The sequence below is a fragment of the Cherax quadricarinatus genome, chromosome 11 (genome assembly GCF_038502225.1).
Source record: "Cherax quadricarinatus isolate ZL_2023a chromosome 11, ASM3850222v1, whole genome shotgun sequence".
Taxonomy (NCBI): domain Eukaryota; kingdom Metazoa; phylum Arthropoda; class Malacostraca; order Decapoda; family Parastacidae; genus Cherax; species Cherax quadricarinatus.
In genome coordinates, this window is record NC_091302.1 from 13,402,758 (window position 1) to 13,421,170 (window position 18,413).

Genomic DNA, 18,413 nt, shown 5'->3' on the forward strand with positions numbered 1-18,413 from the left:
TACTTTGTAAAATAAACAATACGGTACCACTGAGCCGTCAGCTCGTCAGACAGAACGTAGTCACTGTTGACTATTAAACTTAATTCATTTTAGCTAAGTTGAAAAGCGGATTCTGATAAAAGTAGATAAATACTGTTTTAGACATTTTCACAAAATTTTCCCATTTCCACCAACTGCGTAGAAAAGATGCTCTGAAAGGGATGAAACGGAGACAGGAGGAGATAAATGAGAAGAGGGATGGTCGACGGCAGAAGGGAGCACTTGCAAAACATAATAATGGACCTTGTGAGGAGAAGAAGGATCTTCATTATCCTGTGACCTGTGTGTGTGTGTGTGTGTGTGTGTGTGTGTGTGTGTGTGTGTGTGTGTGTGTGTGTGTGTGTGTGTGTGTGTGTGTGCGCACGTGCGTGTGTGCATGTGTGTTTGTTCTTACGAGATTATATTAACTGGATTCGAGTCCTGGTTCATGTTCCATCTTTATTGGCCAGTATCAATTGTTTCCGGGTATTTGAGCACCATACTTTCTACTCTTAAAACTGCGTATGATGTTCGCTCTCCACCACTCCTACAATCTTACTACCTTGAAACTGAAAATATACTTCCTAACATCACTGATTCTCTTCTCCGCTTTTGTTTCTTTCTATGTTACTATGTAGCTAGTCAGTGGGTATTTTATATGTCGTAATCATAGCCTCCTCTCTTTCAGGGTGGGCAAGTTAGGTTCCTTCACTTTCTTATATAAAAGCCCTCTTAGATCTAGGACTAATATGCTTGCAGTGCTTGATATCTCTTCAAAATTATGATCAATTTTAATTATCTGGGGATTCCAAACAAGTGCAGCATATTCTAAAACAGACCTTTCATATGTTGTCTACGAAGTCCATAAAGAATATTTACTGACATTCCTCAAGGCTATTCTGAGATTTGCTAGGCTGACGAAGACTCCAGAAGTCAAAAGATTTGTTTGTCCTTTACGCGATGTGTGAAGCTCACTCCTGCATAACTCGCCTTTTGTCGATACCTGCAGTTTCTCAGCTTCAAACCAGTATTCCAACACCGGTCTTCCCTGTCCTTCATAAAATTTCATGACATTGCACACAGACATAGACAGACAAACATACAGACATGTGTCCGTGTATATATATATATATATATATATATATATATATATATATATATATATATATATATATATATATATATATATATGCAAAACAACCACTCTGAAAGAATAGAGAAATTCCAAGCGCTTTCGTGACTACTCACATGATAATGTGAGTAGTCACGAATGCGCTTGGAATTTCTCTATTCTTTCAGAGTGGTTGTTTTGCATATTCTGAAATCACCTGTTTACTGTGATCTTATTGCATATATATATATATATATATATATATATATATATATATATATATATATATATATATATATATATATATATATATATATATATATATATATGTTTGTTCTCATAGGCTCAGAGACCCTTGGCTCATGGGGAAAGAGTGCATCAAAGTTCCTTAAGGAACTAGGCAAAAGACTCATCAGGGTAACTAGGGATCATAGGGCAGCTAGTTTTCTGTTCCAGCGACTCAGTGCTGCTGTTCAGAGGGGTAATGCCTGCTGTATTTCGGGCACACGCCCCAGTTCTGAGGAGCTGGATGAGATATTCGCATTATAATCAGTGACAAACACGTAACAATATGTACTAGACAAGTATCTCTCATATCTCATGTACTGCATATGCCATCTGTATATCAACAATGTATCTCTTAAATCTTTTGTACCATATTATGTAAAAAAGAATGAAAAAATGGGGTGGTAGGGGAAGTGGAATATTCAAATGGTTTCAGGAAGAAATCCAAATATTTTTCCTAGAAGCATTTTTATCCACACTTCTCCGAGGCTATGGGTCCCACAATTTACACCAGCGGTTGGCCCCATTACATATATATATATATATATATATATATATATATATATATATATATATATATATATATATATATATATATATATATATATATATATATATATATGGAGGGGTGTTAATGTTGCAGTTTAAAAACTGTAGTGTAAAGCACCCTTCTGGCAAGACAGTGATGGAGTGAATGATGGTGAAAGTTTTTCTTTTTCGGGCCACCCTGCCTTGGTGGGAATCGGCCAGTGTGATAATAATAAATAAATAAATAAAATATATATATATATATATATATATATATATATATATATATATATATATATATATATATATATATATATACATATATATATATATATATATATATATATATATATATATATATATATATATATATATATATATATATATATATATATATAAGTGCAGAAGGGGTCCAGGGTGTCGAAGAAGTTGGATCACCCTGAATTATATACCTTCAGACCCAGCAACACCTCGTGACCTGTCATAGTGATCTTCCACTGGTGACTATGACAACAGACCTTCCATTGGTCACAGTGGCAAGAGCTTCCATTGCTCGCAGTGACAAGAGACCTTCCATTGGTTACTGACTATACACCATCCAGTGGTCACTGACTGAAGAACTTTTTGTTGTCACTGAGTATAAACCTTCCGAGGGTCACTGTGAAAACAGACCTTCCAGTGGTGTCTGACTACAGACTTTCCAGTGGTCACTGACTAAAGACCATGGAGAAGCTTGGTTGAGTTGACGGCCTCCGCTCTGGCTTGTTCCTACCCGTGGCTTTGCCTCACCTTGTGATCACCTTTCTCACTCCATGGATTCCACTAATATAGCTAAACTAAACAACGACTTTCAACCCAAGCTTTACTGCAGCAGCAGCACCACCGCAGCTACCAGCTGCAGCACCACCAGCCGCAAAACCACCACCTGCAGCTGCACTAGCTGCAGCAACACCAGCCGTACCACATCCACCACCTTCACTAATCCAGAAATCTGAAGGCTGAGGCTCTCGGGAATAATATCTTACGCAGGGATAGGTTTTCCCCCGCAATATCTGTCATCCGCACCTTTCTCCCCTAAATCTTCCCCTCAAAATTCCCGTCGCGTCCGTGGGCGATGCAGCCATAAACAGACCGCTTCCCTGTCGTCATCTCGTCCCTCCCAGGCGAGAACATCTGGGGGAATTTACAGTTACCGGCAGGGGGGTGAGGGATTTTATTTTACCGATAGGAGATAAACCTTTGGGTTCGGGGAAGATATATGGAAGGTATAAAGGATATCGTCTGTGTTGGTGGTTCTCCCGTGAGATCGTAAGCTGTTCTGGTGCAAGTGTTTGCTAGTAAAAGTCGCGTGGAAAGTGCCGGAGGTGTTTTGATGGGGCGAGCAAAGCCTAAATGGTAAGTAATGCAGAGCTCCCTAATGGCTCCTGCATTTCCTCCTTTATTTTCACTTTATTGGTGGCCGCTGTCAAGCTCACCTTATTTCCAGCTCAAGGGAGACTGTGTGATTCTTTTTCCTACTCTGGGATTTTTTCTTCTGCCTCTTCTGTGACTGCCCAAACAACATTTCCTTACTCTCTCTCTTTCTCTCTCTCTCTCTCTCTCTCCCTCTCTCTCTCTCTCTCTCTCTCTGTCTGGCGTTTTATTTTACATAAAATTAGCTTAGTGACCTAGCCTGACCTTCATAAATTAATGCAGTTTAATGCAGCTTGGTCCTGCCTAACTTATCTTGGGTCAGCTGAAATTTGTTTAGCGCTCTTTAACATAAGAGAAATATTATTTGTCCCATGGTTGTCACCAGGCTTCTGCAACACGTAATTCCTACTGCTGCTTTATGTGTGTATTTATGTGATTATGCATAAAGTTTATTATAATTTTTTTAGTTTTGCTCTTAGCTTTTGGTTTATCTCTGAGCGTTGATAGAGATAGTTTCGTAAATACCAAGTTGCATGAACTTTCAAGACAATAGGTAGTGAACATTAAAATGGTATAAAATACCGACAGATTGTTAGGTAAGACACATATGCAACAGTTAGGTATCTTTATTTCGATACGTTTCGCCTACACAGTAGGCTTCTTCAGTCGAGTACGTATCGAAATAAAGATACCTAACTGTTGCATATGTGTCTTACCTAACAATCTGTCGGTATTTTATACCATTTTAATGTTCATTCTGTCAGACACTGCAACACAAGGGTATCTTGGTACAGACCATCAACTTCGACCTCTACTAGTGAGAACGGCTGAGTTTGAGAGGGACCTGCCCTCCCAAAGCAACCTCCGTCTCACCTCCTGGCACTATATAAAGGCTCCATCCTGTCACTTCAACTTCATATTGTTTCAGACAACGGAACAATGCTCTTCTCCAGACTGAGGGACTGACCACCTCAAAACTTTAAGGGTGATGGACTGATTACATCGTCTTCAAGTGTCTTCTGCTTCTATCAACTTTTCTGTACTCGACTGAAGAAGCCTACTGTGTAGGCGAAACGTATCGAAATAAAGATACCTAACTGTTGCATATGTGTCTTACCTAACAATAGGTAGTACCAACCTTCAGTACAATAGGTAGTACCAACCTTCAATACAATAGGTAGTACCAACCTTCAATACAATAGGCAACACCAATCTTCAATACAGTAGGTAATACCAAGCTTCAAGACAATAGGCAGTACTAGCCTTCAGGAAAATATACAGTACCAAGCTTCAAGATAATGTACAGTACCAACCTTCAAAACAATACATAGTACAAACCTTCAAGACAATATGCAGTATCAGTCTTCAAGACAATATGCAGTATCAGTCTTCAAGACAATATGCAGTATCAGTCTTCAAGACAATATGCAGTATCAACCTCCAAGACAATATGTAGTATCAACCTTCAAGATAATATGCAGTACCAACCTTCAAGACAATATGCAGTACCAACCTTCAAGACAATATGCAGAACCAACCTTCAAGACAATATGCAGTACCAACCTTCAAGACAATATGCAGTACCAACCTTCAAGACAATATGCAGTACCAACCTTCAAGACAATATGCAGTACCAACCTTCAAGACAATATGCAGTACCAACCTTCAAGACAATCACCAAACAATAGTTGAGTACGTTAATAATTTAGTTATTTCTTGGATCACATTCTTTGAAGTTTCTACCTGTCAACGATAGCCTCTGTAAATTCAACATTCATCTGACATACACTGTAAGTTACTACCGTTAGCACCAATTTGCTCAGTGCATCCACATTTCTGCACACCTGGAGGGAAGTTATTCCATAGACCAATAACTTGCACATAGGAGAATGAAACTTTTAATGACGTTACCCACCGAAACGTCGTCGTCGGGTTATTGATGTATTGATGCAGTCATGGCATTGGGCCTTTTTATTCTACATAATGTAGAAACGTAGATTAGCAAAACATTTAGAAACGAGCACTGCTGTTTTGTAGGTCAATTTCCATACTAGGAAATGTAAAAAACGGAAAGAAAAGTAGCAAATTAAACAATCTGGAAAACACACTAGATAAAGTAATACCTAACAGTCAACAGGATGTATGTCTGTTAGTGTATGTATATATGGTGAGAGCTTATTTTAATACCTAATTTAGGAACTGAACTCATTTTGACTGGTTGTGTAAAGGAGCCAGTCTTAATGACTCTTTCAGCTGTAACAGCAGCAGCAGCAGTTGTTATAGTAGTTGTAGCAACAGCAGCAGTAGTTGTAGTAGTTGTAGTAACAGCAGCAGTAGTAGTAGTATTAGTAGTAGAAGTAGTTGTAGCAATAGTAGTAGTAGTAGTAGCAGCAGCAGCAGCAGAAGTAATTCTGGAGTTTATCTGGAGAGAGTTCCGGGGGTCAACGCCCCCGCGGCCCGGTCTGTGACCAGGCCTCCTTAGGTCAGTGTCCCAGGATGCGACCCACACCAGTCGACTAACACCCAGGTACCCATTTTACTGATGGGGAACATAGACAACAGGTGGAAAGAAACACGTCCAATGTTTCTACTCTGGCTGGGAATCGAACCCAGGCCCTCACCGTGTGAAGCGAGTACTGAAGAAACACGTCCAATGTTTCTACTCTGGCTGGGAATCGAACCCAGGCCCTCACCGTGTGAAGCGAGAGTACTGAACTCTCTTTGAGTGGAAGATTATATTTTTTTCATGGGGCGCGCTGAAACCATAATAATTGTATAGCGCCTGTGAAAGAAGAGGGGAGGGGGGGGTGATAGACGGCAGTCAGACTTAATTCAGGGAACTGAAGCAGAGATACAATTCCCTAGATCAAGAACCTCTTCACCAGCATCCAGCAACCTCCCTTAAATGGACTGGTGGAGGAAAGGAAACAAGCATTCTTAATGACCCTGGTGTAGTCGAAGGTTTTAAAGCCTATTAACCAACGATGAAACAGTAAGGAGAGGGTGATAGTGCCAAGTAGTAGTAACCATATGAGTCAAGTTTTTCCTGATTATATTCGTGTTATTTGTTAAAGACTTACCTAAATTAATAGCCTCCTCCATGTCAGTGTGCGCAAATGATTCATTACTTATGCGGAGTTGAACAAGCTAGAAGGAAGGGATAACAATGGCTGTTGCGGTTTAATCCTCATATTTGCAAGTTGATGAGGATGCTCAGAGTGCTTAGCCCAGAAGAAACATTCCAGCTGGAAGAGAAACAATGAGATTTAACAAAATGATAGAGACCTTTGAGTAGACATTATATCTGAGTCACGTGTGTGTGTGTGTGTGTGTGTGTGTGTGTGTGTGTGTGTGTGTGTGTGTGTGTGTGTGTGTGTGTGTGTGTGTGTGTGTGTGTGTGTGTGTGTACTCACCTAGTTAAGGTTGCAGGGGTCGAGTCCTAGCTCCTGGCCCCGCCTCTTCACTGGTCGCTACTAGGTCACTCTCCCTGAACCGTGAGCTTTATCATACCTCTGCTTAAAGCTATGTATGGATCCTACCTCCACTTCATCGCTTGCCAAACTATTCCACTTACTGACTACTCTGTGACTGAAGAAATACTTCCTAACATCCCTGTGATTCATCCGTGTCTTCAACTTCCAACTGTGTCCCCTTGTTACTGTGTCCCATACTCCAATGTGTGTGTATGTGTGTGTGTGTGTGTGTGTGTTTGTGTGTGTGTGAACTGACATATTTATTCACTTATTTAAACTCACGAGCGTGAATGTGAGTGTGAACATGAGCACAATTGCTAGCACTCGGACCAAAACTCACGTTTAGTAAATAACCAATGCAGCACACCTGAGACTGATAAATCTGGGGTTAGCATTCAGGAACCTCAACAAGAAGACATTAGTTTAGTTAGTTTAATATCTTTATTATGCACCCCATACCCATCCTGTGGGCGGTAGTCAAAAGATTACAGAGGTACATAATGGGTCCAGGGACTGGACCCAAAAGCTATGATAGTTGAACTAGTTACAAAGGTAATGAACTCCAAGTAGATCTGGTCACAAACATGGCTAGTTACAAAGGTAATGACTCAGCCTCACTCTTACACATGGTTACAGTCATGAACAAATTACAAAGTAATGAGCCACTGATACGTCCACACCTGGTCACAATCGTAATGAGTTATAAATACAAATTTTAAGTGGGTCATACACCCACTTAACTACATTACACTCTTAACATGTTAGGACCAAACTGAGGCATGCAACGTCAGAATGGAATGTACGCACAGTATAGACAGGATAAAGTTTGAGAGGCGGAAATCAGACACACAACAGCAGAGCTGGAAGCTTAAGTTGCACAGGAGTCACAGGGATGTTAGGAAATACTTCTTTAGCGGTAGAGTGGTCAGGAAGTGGAGCGACTTTAACAGTGAAGTGGTCGAGGCGGGATCCACATATAGTTTTAAGAATAGGTGAGACAGGCTTCATCGAGCCCTTTCATACCTATTATAATACCCAGCAGCGACCAGCAGAGGTGGGGCTAAAACTAGCTGAATACATACTCACACACACACACACACACACACACACACACACACACACACACACACACACAGCTGAGCCTCGCTCAGCGCATAATTCACTTTAGATAAACTAGCGACCCCAAGACTTGAAGTTCACTCACTCAGCTGTGTATCCCACGCCTCTCGGTTATATCCCACGCTTCTCGGTTATATCCCACGCTTCTCGGTTATATCCCACGCCTCTCGGTTATATCCCACGCCTCTCGGTTATATCCCACGCTTCTCGGTTATATCCCACGCCTCTCGGTTATATCCCACGCCTCTCGGTTATATGTCACGCCTCATGGTATATCCCACGCCTCTCCGGTGCATTCCACGCCTCTCTTGTATATCCCTGTCTCTCTGATGCTTCCCACGGCTTGCTGCTGGACTTCACGCCCTCTCGCTTGTGCCTCTGTTGTATGCCACGCCCTCTGTAAGGTGTCCACATTACAGTCAGTTTAGGTTACAAATTACGCTTCAATTTTTTCTCTTTACACACACACACACACACACACACACACACACACACACACACACACACACACACACACACACACACACACACACACACACACACACAAACATACACACACACACACACAGTTTTAACGCGAGGTATGATAGAGCTCATGGGGCAGGGAGAGAGAGGACCTAGTAGTAATCAGCGAAGAGGCGGGGCCAGGAGCTGTGACTCGACCCCTGCAACCACAAATAGGTGAGTACAAATAGGTGAGTACACACACACACACAAATATATATATATATATATATATATATATATATATATATATATATATATATATATATATATATATATATATATATATATATATATATATATATATATATATATATATATATATATATATATATATATATATATATATATATATATATATATATATATATATATATATATATATATGTCGAGCCGAATACGCAAAACTTGCTATTTTGGCTAAGATAGCAACGCTCATCTTGCCTAATAAGACAAGCGAAAATTTGTGTATGTAATAATTTCGCAAAAATCATTGTGAACCTACAGAAAAAGATTATATTTGATTGTGTCTGTTTTTTATTAAATTATTGTAAACTTATCTAAATTATATATAGTTGGATTAGGCTAAATTAAATTACGCTTGTTATAGTAAGGTTAGGTAAATTTTCTAATTTTTTTTTGTACAAAATTATTAATTTTTACATTAACATAAATGAAAAAAATATATCTTTAAACGTATAAGAGAAAATTTTAGAGAGAACTTAATTTTAAATGAGTTGTTGCTAATTGACCAGTTTTACCTATTTGGCACGACAAATATATGTTCAACGAAGTGTTGGTGAGCTGCATTGTTGCAACCACTGTACAGTGAGTTGCAGCCAGGTAGTTAGTTGCAGTCATGCTGGAGATAGCTGGAGCCATAGCAAAGTTAGCTGTAGAAACTGTACAGTTCGCTGGAGCCACTGTACAGTTATCTGTAGCCACTGTACAGTTATCTGTAGCCACTGTACAGTTATCTGTAGCCACTGTACAGTTATCTGTAGCCACTGTACAGTTATCTGTAGCCACTGTACAGTTATCTGTAGCCACTGTACAGTTAGCTGGAGCCACTGTACAGTTAGCTGGAGCCACTGTACAGTTATCTGTAGCTACTGTACAGTTATCTGTAGCTACTGTACAGTTATATGTAGCCACTGTACAGTTATCTGTAACCACTGTACAGTTATCTGTAGCCACTGTACAGTTATCTGTAGCCACTGTACAGTTAGCTGGAGCCACTGTACAGTTATCTGTAGCTACTGTACAGTTATCTGTAGCTACTGTACAGTTATATGTAGCCACTGTACAGTTATCTGTAGCCACTGTACAGTTATCTGTAGCCACTGTACAGTTAGCTGGAGCCACTGTACAGTTAGCTGGAGCCACTGTACAGTTATCTGTAGCTACTGTACAGTTATCTGTAGCTACTGTACAGTTATCTGTAGCTACTGTACAGTTATATGTAGCTACTGTACAGTTATCTGTAGCCACTTTACGGTTATCTGTAGCCACTGTACAGTTATCTGTATCCACTGTACAGTTATCTGTAGCCACTGTACAGTTATCTGTAGCCACTGTATAGTTATCTGTAGGCACTGTACAGTTATCTGTAGCAACTGTACAGTTATCTGTAGCTACTGTACAGTTATCTGTAGCCACTGTACAGTTATCTGTAGCCACTGTACGGTTATCTGTAGCCACTGTACAGTTATCTGTAGCTACTGTACAGTTATCTGTAGCTACTGTACAGTTATCTGTAGCAACTGTACAGTTATCTGTAGCCACTGTACAGTTATCTGTAGCCACGGTACAGTTATCTGTAGCCACTGTACAGTTAGCTTGAGTCACTGTACAGTTATCTGTAGCAACTGTACAGTTATCTGTAGCCACGGTACAGTTAGATGCAGCCACTGTACAGTTATCTGTAGCCACTGTACAGTTAGCTGGAGTCACTGTACAGTTATCTGTAGCTACTGTACAGTTATCTGTAGCTACTGTACAGTTATCTGTAGCTACTGTACAGTTATCTGTAGCCACTGTACAGTTATCTGTAGCTACTGTACAGTTATCTGTAGCCACTGTACAGTTAGCTTGAGTCACTGTACAGTTATCTGTAGCTACTGTACAGTTATCTGTAGCTACTGTACAGTTATCTGTAGCCACTGTACAGTTATCTGTAGCTACTGTACAGTTATCTGTAGCCACTGTACAGCTAGCTTGAGTCACTGTACAGTTATCTGTAGCTACTGTACAGTTATCTGTAGCTACTGTACAGTTATCTTTAGCTACTGTACAGTTATCTGTAGCCACTGTACAGTTATCTGTAGCCACTGTACAGTTATCTGTAGCCACGGTACAGTTAGCTGGAGCCACTGTACAGTTATCTGTAGCAACTGTACAGTTATCTGTAGCCACGGTACAGTTAGCTGCAGCCACTGTACAGTTATCAGTAGCCACTGTACAGTTATCTGTAGCCACTGTACAGTTATCTGTAGCCACGGTACAGTTAGCTGCAGCCACTGTACAGTTATCTGCAGCCACTGTACAGTTAGCTGCAGCCACTGTACAGTTAGCTGCAGCCACTGTACAGTTATCTGTAGCCACTGTACAGTTATCTGTAGCCACGGTACAGTTAGCTGCAGCCACTGTACAGTTATCTGTAGCCACTGTACAGTTATCTGTAGCCACTGTACAGTTATCTGTAGCCACGGTACAGTTAGCTGCAGCCACTGTACAGTTATCTGTAGCCACTGTACAGTTAGCTGCAGCCACTGTACAGTTAGCTGGAGCCACTGTACAGTTATCTGTAGCCACTGTACAGTTATCTGTAGCCACTGTACAGTTATCTGTAGCCACTGTGCAGTTAGCTGGAGCCACTGTACAGTTATCTGTAGCCACTGTACAGTTAGCTGTAGCCACTGTACAGTTATCTGTAGCCACTGTACAGTTATCTGTAGCCACTGTACAGTTATCTGTAGCCACTGTACAGTTATCTGTAGCCACTGTGCAGTTGGCTGGAGCCACTGTACAGTTATCTGTAGCCACTGTACAGTTATCTGTAGCCACTGTACAGTTAGCTGTAGCCACTGTACAGTTATCTGTAGCCACTGTACAGTTATCTGTAGCCACTATCTGTAGCCACTGTACAGTTATCTGTAGCCACTGTACAGTTATCTGTAGCCACTGTACAGCCACTGTAGTTAGCTGGAGCCACTGTACAGTTATCTGTAGCCACTGTACAGTTATCTGTAGCCACTGTACAGTTAGCTGTAGCCACTGTACAGTTATCTGTAGCCACTGTACAGTTATCTGTAGCCACTGTGCAGTTAGCTGGAGCCACTGTACAGTTATCTGTAGCCACTGTACAGTTATCTGTAACCACTGTACAGTTAGCTGTTGCCACTGTACAGTTATCTGTAGCCACTGTACAGTTATCTGTAGCCACTGTACAGTTATCTGTAGCCACTGTGCAGTTAGCTGGAGCCACTGTACAGTTATCTGTAGGCACTGTACAGTTAGCTGGAGCCACTGTACAGTTAGCTGGAGCCACTGTACAGTTATCTGTAGCCACTGTACAGTTAGCTGGAGCCACTGTACAGTTAGCTGGAGCAACTGTACAGTGAGCTGGAGCCATTGTACAGTTATCTGTAGCCACTGTACAGTTATCTGTAGCCACTGTACAGTTAGCTGGAGCCACTGTACAGTTATCTGTAGCCACTGTACAGTTATCTGTAGCCACTGTACAGTTATCTGTAGCCACTGTATAGTTATCTGTAGGCACTGTACAGTTATCTGTAGCCACTGTACAGTTATCTGTAGCTACTGTACAGTTATCTGTAGCCACTGTACAGTTATCTGTAGCCACTGTACAGTTATCTGTAGCCACTGTACAGTTATCTGTAGCTACTGTACAGTTATCTGTAGCTACTGTACAGTTATCTGTAGCTACTGTACAGTTATCTGTTGCTACTGTACAGTTATCTGTAGCTACTGTACAGTTATCTGTAGCTACTGTACAGTTATCTGTAGCTACTGTACAGTTATCTGTAGCTACTGTACAGTTATCTGTAGCCACTGTACAGTTATCTGTAGCCACTGTACAGTTATCTGTAGCTACTGTACAGTTATCTGTAGCTACTGTACAGTTATCTGTAGCCACTGTACAGTTATCTGTAGCTACTGTACAGTTATCTGTAGCCACTGTACAGTTATCTGTAGCCACTGTACAGTTATCTGTAGCCACTGTACAGTTATCTGTAGCCACTGTACAGTTATCTGTAGCCACTGTACAGTTATCTGTAGCCACTGTACAGTTATCTGTAGCCACTGTACAGTTATCTGTAGCCACTGTACAGTTATCTGTAGCCACTGTACAGTTATCTGTAGCCACTGTACAGTTATCTGTAGCCACTGTACAGTTATCTGTAGCCACTGTACAGTTAGCTGGAGCCACTGTACAGTTATCTGTAGCCACTGTACAGTTATCTGTAGCCACTGTACAGTTATCTGTAGCCACTGTACAGTTATCTGTAGCTACTGTACAGTTATCTGTAGCCACTGTACAGTTAGCTGGAGCCACTGTATAGTTAACATGAGCCACTGTACAGTTTGCTGTAGCTACTGTACAGTTAGGTGGAACCACGGCATATGTAGCTGTAGCCAAGGTAAAGTTAGGTTAGTTACTGCCATGGTATATATATATATATATATATATATATATATATATATATATATATATATATATATATATACCTCACATTCACTTAAAAATCTCACACTGTCATATATCTCACACTCATATATGTTATATTCTTTGTTTCATATATCACAAATTTATATTTCTCACACTTTCGGATATTTATCACATTTTCTCATATTTCTCACATTTTCTCATATTTCACACACTCATATATCTCACTCTGGAGGGACGCTTAATTTTTCAGGAATATTCTACGCCTCTGCAGCATTCCTCTGTTCTTCAAATATTTCATGAATTTCTGGGACTCTTCTCTATTTCTTTCTTACTCACTCGCGCGCGCGTGCGTACACACACACACACACACACACGCACACACACACACACACACACACACACACACACACACACACACACACACACACACACACACACACACACACTCACACACTCACACACACAAACACACACACACAGAAGCCACACATAATTTTAAGAACAGGTATGAAAAGGCTCTCAAACCAAGAAGGAATGAACCTAGTAGCGAGCAGTGAAGAGGAGGGTTCAGGAGCTGTGACTCAACCACTGAAACTCCATATAAACTGGGAGAAAAGTTAGACGAGCGTTCCGGAATAACACGGAAGGTACTACAGTGGATGAAGAAATATACAGCGAAGAAACAACGAATTATTGCCCGAGATGTTTCACAATGGGCAAGTGTGAGGAGTGGGGTTCCATAAAGGTCAGGACTAGGACAGGTACTGTTTCTTGTGTACGTGAATGTTATGGTGCTTGGGATAAAATCAGAGGTATCCCTGTTAGCAGATGATGTGAAACTAATGAGAATACAAACAAGCGAATTGGATAAGAGACTGTAAATAGACCTAGACAGACTGCAGCTCTGGTCTGACAAGGAGCTACTAGAGTTATGATAATTGGGAAAGGTAATAACGACGACACACGGAGTACAGGCTCTGGGTGCAATGGTTACAAACTTCATTCAAAGAGAAGCATTTTGAGGTGGGCATTGTACCGAAAATATCACCTGAGGCACATATCAATCGATTAATTGTTGCATCAAATGCGTGTCTGCTAAATCTAAGACAAGCTTTCAGATATTTAAATAATGAGTCATTCACGGCACTGTATACGGTGTACGCCAAACTTATATTCGAATATATATTAACAGTATTGAACCCACACATGGCTAATAAAAAAATGGAGAAAGTGCAAAAGTTCACAAAGAGACTAGTCTCGCAGCTAGGGGATATGTGCTATAAGGAGAATTTAAGGACGATAAACCTGATGACATTATAAGAAAAAAGGACTATGAACGATATAACAACACAGGTGCAAGTTGCAAACATAAATGAGTCACAGGGATGTTAAGAAGTATTTCTTCAATCTTAGAGTAGTCAGGATGTGAAATGACCTTGACAGTAGAGTGGGAGAAGCAGGATCCATACAGAGTTTTAAGTAAAAGTACAATAAGGCTCTCCAAGGCAACAGAGAGTGAAGCCAGTATCGACTAGCAAAGAGGTGGGACCAGGAACTGAGACCCCTGCACACACACACACCATAGTGCGTATCATTTAAACCACTGAAAAAAAAGTAGCGTATCAACAGTGCAGAAAATTGGTTGAATCTTCCGCAGGTGTCAACTGCTTCACTTGCTCACGAATTCGCAATGACACTCACAGAGTGACTGGGGATCGAACTCATGGCTAACCATTCTTAATACTAGCAGGGCAGTGTGTTAACGACTGCACTGTGATGGTCTCGTGGTCCCGAAATCAGTAGACCAGTTTGTCGTGATTGTGTAAGGTTTTAAACAAGCACACTAGTTTACAAAATAAATAACAAAAAGGCACAATACCGTGACTGGAACGATACACAAATAACCCGCACATAAAAGACAGAAGCTTACGACGACGTTTCGGTCCGACTTGGACCATTGACAAAGTCACACTAACAGAGGAGGAGCAGGACGGCTATATATAGGCAGGAAGAGGTGGAGGTAGTAGTAGTAGTAGTAGTAGTAGTAGTAGTAGTAGTAGTAGTAGTAGTACAAGAATTGTATATAATACCGACAGGATGAAATGACACATGCACAACACCCGGGCATCCCCACCGTAGACGTTTCGCCATCCAGCCAGCCACTGGATGGCGAAACGTCCACAACAAAGACAACCAGACGCCGCACATGTGTCTAATTTCATCAGTAGATGTAGTAGAAGAAGAAGAGGTAGTAGTAGTGGTAGTGGTAGAAGTGGGAAATAAGGAAGACGAGCCAGTCGTCACGGGTGTTCTGAAGTTTGGAGCATTTTACAATGTAGTGGGAGAGGAAGGCATCTACAGAGACGAAGCCAGGGCTAAGGTTCATACAAGGAAAGTTGTGTATAAGAGAGGATTCGACTAAACGGCGACTGTTCGAGTTGGAAGTAGGGAAGACAGTTTTAGCAGAAGACCAGTCAATAGGATGGCTATGATCTCTGACGTGACAGAAAAGAGCATTGTTAGTGTCGGCAAGCCTAACACTATTTTTGTGCTCCCTAAGTCTGTCAGAAAGAGATCGACCAGTTTCTCCAAAGTATTGAAGAGGACAGGAGGAGCAAGAAATAGAGTAGACACCAGGAACATATGTAGAGGGAGGAGAGGTATGAACGAGATTAGTGCGAAGAGTGTTAGTCTGGCGGAAGGTAAGCTTGATGTCTAAGGGACGGAGAGAATTGTTGAGATTAGAAAGACCGGAAATGTAAGGAAGGCAGAGGATAGAAGAGTTCCCATGAGTAGAGAGTTTGGGAGAGAAGAAATTGCGTTTAGCACGTGAGAGGGCAGAGTCTATGAAATGGGAAGGGTAGCCAAGACGGGAGAACGAATTATAAAGAGTGGAAATTTCTGCTGGAAGGAACTGAGGATCACAGATGCGGAGGGCACGGAGAAAGAGGGAGATAAGAACACTTTTCTTGACAGGGGAAGCATGATAGGAAAAGTAGTGAATGTACATGCCACTGTGCATAGGTTTACGGTAAACGGAAAAGGAAAAACCTGTATCTGAGCGGTGGGACATGGACATCAAGGAAAGGAAGTAAGGAATTAGATTCCCATTCAGCTTTAAACTTAATGGAAGGGGCAAGATTGTTAAGAGCTTCAAGAAAAGGTTGGAAGAGACTGGAGTCATGAGGCCACAGAGCAAAGATGTCATCCACATAGCGGAGCCAGAGTGAAGGTTGCACATCGAGGGTAGGAAGAAGAACAGTCTCGAAGTATTCCATGTAAAGATTAGCAAGGACAGGAGAGAGAGGAGAGCCCATAGCGACACCGAAGGTTTGGGAATAATATTTCCCTTGGAAGGAAAAGGAGTTAGAGTCCACACAGAGGCGGATCAGATCAAGAAAGACATCAGTGGGGATAGGGAGATGAAGAAACCCTTCATGGGCCTTCTCTCTAAGGAAATCAAGGACAACATCAAGAGGGACATTGGTGAAGAGGGACTCAACGTCAAGACTAAGCATCTTACAGGTTGGGAGAGAGCGAACCCGTTCAATGAAGTCTTGAGAGTGACGGAGGTGGGCAGGAGAAAAAGTACCAAGAAAGGGAGTGAGGGTTTTGGCCAGCCAAGAAGCAAGAGAATAAGAGACAGAACCTCTAGAGGATATGATAGGACGAAGAGGAATATCAGGTTTATGAGTTTTGGGAAGGCCATAGAAATAGGGAAGAGAGGGACAGATGACACGAAACCGTTGAACAAGGTCAAAGTCAGGAGGACAGAGGTGGGAGAGAGTCCTTAGTTTTTTTGTTGAAAGTTCTCTTGATGCGATCAAGAGGGTTGGAAACGAGAGGAGTGTAGGTGCGTGAGTCAGAGAGCAAGACATCAGCTTTACGGAGGTAATCCTCGCGATCAAGGATAACTACCGAATTACCTTTGTCAGAAGATAGTATGACAATGTTAGTGTTAGATTTAAGAGAAGAAAGGGCAAGTTGGTAACGGCGTGGAAGGTGGTGATTCTTGGAAAACAGACTAACAAGAGCAGGAAGGAGAGCACCACGAAAAGTGGACAAGTCAGGAAGATTACGGAAGCGAGATTGACGAAAGGAATCAAAAGAGCTAATCAGGGAAATACCAGCGCGAGGAGTAGGCAAAGTAGCAAAGGAAAGACCAAAACCAAGAAGTTCAAGCTCATATTGAGAGAGTGAGACAGAAGACAGATTAGTAACACAGTCAGTGAGGGAGAATTTAGACCAAGGGCTAGCTGAGATGAGACGTTGAAGTTTATTTTGTAGTTTGGAAGAATGAATTTGTGCATTCAGGCGAGCAGTGTCAAAGGCAATGGTAGAGAGAAGGTTACAGAGATCCTGTGGTAGAGCCGCAAAGAGAGCACGTTGACGTTGATGGAGAGTAAAGAAGGCATCTTCAACCTGTGATTTAGTAGAAAGAATGAGCTGTTGAAGTAGGAGACGGGCATGATCAGGAAAGGGAGTGCCCAGTGGGTTGGTTTTCAGGAAGTGGGAGAAGGAAGGTGGCAGAACTTGTTCAGCAAGACAGTCACGTAGGAAGCGAAGCTGATTCTTACGACGCCTGGTAGCAATAAGAGCAGCCTCATAAGATCGAAAGAGGGGTTTAAAAGAGGGAAGAACATTAAAAAAGTTGGAGAGAATATGACGCTTAACTGCGGGGTCCATAAATAACAAAAAGGCACAATACCGTGACTGGAACGATACACTAAATAACCCGCACATAAAAGAGAGAAGCTTAGGGAGCACAAAAATAGTTTTAGGCTTGCCGATGCTCTTTTCCACACTAGTTTACTATGATCTAGTGTCTTAAAACTAGCAGACTTGTGTACAATTATGGCCTAATGGTCTTAAAACCAGCAGACCAGTATGTCATGGTGGCCTCCAAAAATTAAGAGACTAGCTTACCATGGTAATCTAACGGTCCTAATATTAGACTAGTCTACAATTGTAATCTAATGGCCCCTAAAATTATTAGACTAGTCGGCTGACCGATGTACCATGGAGGTTTAACATTAATAAATGTTTTAATTCTCTGTAATGCTGAGAGCCACCATTGCTGATAATCTCCCTATCTCCCTTCCTACCTCTGTGATGGTACGAGCTACAGAAGCTGATATTCTTCGAGTCTCCCTTCCTCCAAGGATGATGCCGCGAGCAACAGATGCTAATAATCTTCCTGCCTCCCTCCCTCCCGGTGATGCTGCAAGCCACATATGCGGATTATCTCCTTTTCTCCATCTGCGATGTC

The 18,413-nt window shown here is 41.5% G+C and overlaps 1 protein-coding gene across 2 annotated transcripts in view; it reads right to left on the bottom strand.

Annotated features, from left to right (window-relative positions):
* The window catches only part of LOC128687702 (neuroligin-4, X-linked), a 328,474-nt gene that overhangs the window by 265,796 nt on the left and 44,265 nt on the right, over window positions 1-18,413 (bottom strand). The window contains exon 2 of one of the 2 annotated variants that reach the window (XM_053775303.2): window positions 6,436-6,600. The exons of the other annotated variant lie outside the window; for it this stretch is intronic. The gene's annotated coding sequence lies outside the window, so the exon portion shown is untranslated. The remainder of the gene's footprint in view (window positions 1-6,435; window positions 6,601-18,413) is intronic. 2 annotated transcript variants of the gene reach the window in all.